This window comes from Pinus tabuliformis, chromosome 7 (genome assembly GCF_031772625.1).
Source record: "Pinus tabuliformis cultivar Carrire ecotype Pingquan chromosome 7, CPIR1, whole genome shotgun sequence".
Classification (NCBI taxonomy): domain Eukaryota; kingdom Viridiplantae; phylum Streptophyta; class Pinopsida; order Pinales; family Pinaceae; genus Pinus; species Pinus tabuliformis.
The window spans coordinates 1,276,512,169-1,276,515,715 of record NC_142293.1 but is presented as its reverse complement, the minus strand read 5'-3'; the positions used below and the strand labels follow the sequence as shown (position 1 = coordinate 1,276,515,715).

The window sequence follows — 3,547 nt, the reverse complement described above, 5'->3', positions numbered from 1 at the left end:
CGTTAGAATTTCTAATTATGTTGAAGTCGTGAAAAATAATTGTGAAGTGTCAAGGACGTGCTTCCGTGGTTGTTATACAGAGACTTTTTCGTAAGATATCCAATTTGGGGTAAACGCAAATAGTTGTTGTTACGATGTTTAACTAAATTTATTGTATAGCATAGCAAATTTTGATGGAAGTTTGATTGCGTCTATTATCACTTGTATCCAAAATTGTTATTCTATAATACTTAGAGAATGACGGAAATGTCTTTTAATAAAAATTTGCATATTAATTTTATTAATTTTAAAACATACGTAAAATATATATATATATATATATATATATATATATATATTCATAAAACTTTGTAACCTTGTAGCACATCATAATTAGTGATTAAGATGTTTTGAAGTGATATCTAAATTTCGGGATTATATATCTATATTATGTATAAGAATTTTTCGGAAAATCACTTTTTGTTCTAGGCATTTCGAACCAGTGATCCACAAGATGGGTTGACTTCTTATGTTAAAAAGTATTTCCAAATTTAAGTAAATTTATTTTTGGAATAATAGAAATATTTAAAAAAAAGAAGAGTTGTAAATTTTAGAATATAAAATATTATTTTATATAGAAAATAAAAAACATATATTAATATAATATTCATATTAAATTGTATTTTTTAAAATTTAAATAGTAGAGAATTAATAAAACATCATTTATATTTATTTAATAAATATAATAAAACAAGTTATATTATTATTATTGCGCCCAGAGGCTTATTCTATAGCTCAGTGTCAGAGGATGTGTAAATTTGTCTTTTAGTCTATAGAGTGACACATGCTTCTTTAAAATAAATGTAAATTATACTTTAAATAGAAAAATAGTGTGAATTATAATAAAAAAGTGAATGTGGTAAAGTAATTAGAAGTAAAAGATGTTTAAACTTTATGCTTTTAAAAAATATTTCAACAAGTTATTTGAGAATCTATGTTAACTAATTTATGTAGATATTGTTAAAATAAAATATTTTAAAGTTGTATATAAAAAAATATGAAATGTGAATTATCAATAATTTTTTTTAATATAAATTAATATTAACATATACTTAAAAATATAATAATAATAATAATAAACCATTTTAATTTAACAAATGTGATGTACATGTTATATAAAATATTTTAATATCAATTATATATATAATATATATCATTTGAAAATAATTATGAAAATATCATGAAAAAATAAGTCTATTTGATTAAAATTTTTATCTAGTTTTATTTATACTTTATATAACAACAATGAAAAACTATACATTATTTTTTTTGCAGTTTAAATATATTTATACTCAGAAAAATTTGATTCATCTCAACTCATCTTAAATCCATAATAGAATAAATTTATACTGGTATAAAAAAAGTGGAACCTCATACCACAATAAGAAATTGTAAACTGATTGTGCACTTGTATATTCTAAAGTATTCTTCGAAATAATACGGACAAATATAGAATTTCGAAGCATTTATTCCTACCAAGACGTAATTAGATGTAGCAAATCCTGTAGACGGAAGTGAAATCGTGCGTGGAAAACTATTGCAAATAAAGAGAAACAGTGCCTTTGTCTCCTACGGTTCCGTTTAGGGTGGAAAGCTGGCCCTCCTCAACGTTGGATAAGCACACAGCGGAACTTGTCTTGCAATCGTCAGTCCGTACGCTTCCCTCATATCCAGCTGGGAGGGATCGCCTTCAACTCTCCAATCGAAAGTGTGCACCAACTGAGCCAATGCAAGTTCAATAGTCGGAATAGCCATGGAAGCCCCTGGGCATCCTCTCCTTCCTGCCCCAAACGGTATCATGCTGAAGTCTGATTGATCGGCCAAACTGAATTTTCCGCTTTCCATGAATCGCTCCGGATTGAATTTGGAAGCATATTCCCCCCATACATTGGGATCCCTTCCTATAGCCCACAAATTTACCATTACTGTTGTTTTCTTCGGTATGTAGAATCCTCCTACCGTCACAGCCTCTACAGATTCGTGAGGCAGACCTAGCGGCGCGGCTGGGTATAATCGGAGAGTCTCTTTCACCACACAGTGGAGGTATTTCATGCTTGCCAAATCCGACTCCTTTACCCTACCATGTTTGCCAACGACCGATTCAATTTCTTCCTGCAATCTCGTCATTGCATTGGGATGTCTGAGCAGCTCACTAATTACCCATTCAAACGTAGTGGATGTCGTCTCCTGGCCAGCCCCGAACATGTTCTACACACATACACATACAAATCCAATCAATGCAAAATGATGATGGACTGAAGTTCAAGAATGAGGATGCCAAATAATATAAAAAAAGCAGAATCCCAAGATATGTACCATCACAAGGGCCTCGATGGTTTCCCGTGTGATATTGGTGTCCGTCTCAGCCATTCGGAGCAGCACATCCACGAAGTCTTGAACGCGAGGCTCTGCGTCTGCGCCTTTCTGGAAATTGAAATGATTGAGATTAACATGCTCGTTTATCATTCTCTCGACGAATCCATCGAATGTTTTACGGAGCTTCTTGAGGCGTTGATTGATACCTTGCAAATCAAGCCAATCCAAATACGGAATGAAGTCTCCAATATTGAACTCTCCAACCGCAGCTGTCATCTCTACCATCAGATCCTTGAACCCTTTGAATTCGCCACCCAAATCATCGTCACTAAATTTCCTCCCCGCCAGTATCCGCAAAATTATATTGGAGTTGACAGTAGTGACGGCCTTGCTCACATTCACGCTCACTATTCCGCTCTTACTCTCCTCCCATATTGATTGGATCATGGCAGACACCTCTTCCTCTCGCACGTGCCTGAAGGTCTCGATTCTTTTGGCAGTCAGGAGTTCTAATACGCATATTTTTCTCATTTGCCTCCAGTGATGTCCGTACGGAGAGAACCCCACATCTTTACAATCGAACAGTAATCTCCCAGCAGCGGTTGGTGGTCGGCTGGCAAAGATCAAATCATGAGTTTTGAGAAACTGTTTTGCTGCCGCTGAAGAAGAAACTACGACTGCAGGGACGGAGCCCAAGCGGATAAACAAAATGGGACCATATTTGTCAGCAAGGGCTTTAAGATAACGGTGAGCAGGCAGTTTCAATTGGTGCAGATTTCCAATGATGGGCCATGCACGGGGGCCTGGTGGCAATGTGGCACTAAGCCTTCTCTTGTGCAATAACCGTATGAAGATGAAAGAGGAGAACATACAAAGAATGCCTACTGTTAATGTTAATGCAGGCACAGGCAAAGCTAGAGACAGAGGCAAACTATGAAAAGCCATATCGGGCACACCCTTTGTAAGTAGTGCACTCGCTCTATGTTTGGAAAGGAAGTTGCAGTTCTCTTCTCTTTAAAGCCGTCAATATGTAATTCACAAAACTACCGCAGTTGAAGGGGTAGTTCAGTGGGTCGGTGTGGAATTTAGGTTTTTTTTTTAAATATATTTTATAATGGAGTTGTTTTTAGTATGATTTTTTTGATTTTCCTGCGTTGGAATTTGACTGAAAAAAATTGAAATGAAATTTGTA

General features: G+C 34.7%; 1 pseudogene; it reads right to left on the bottom strand.

Moving 5' to 3' along the window:
- Positions 1-1,620: 1,620 nt before the first annotated feature.
- On the bottom strand, positions 1,621-3,300 carry LOC149252130 (cytochrome P450 750A1 pseudogene; annotated as a pseudogene).
- Positions 3,301-3,547: the final 247 nt, after the last annotated feature.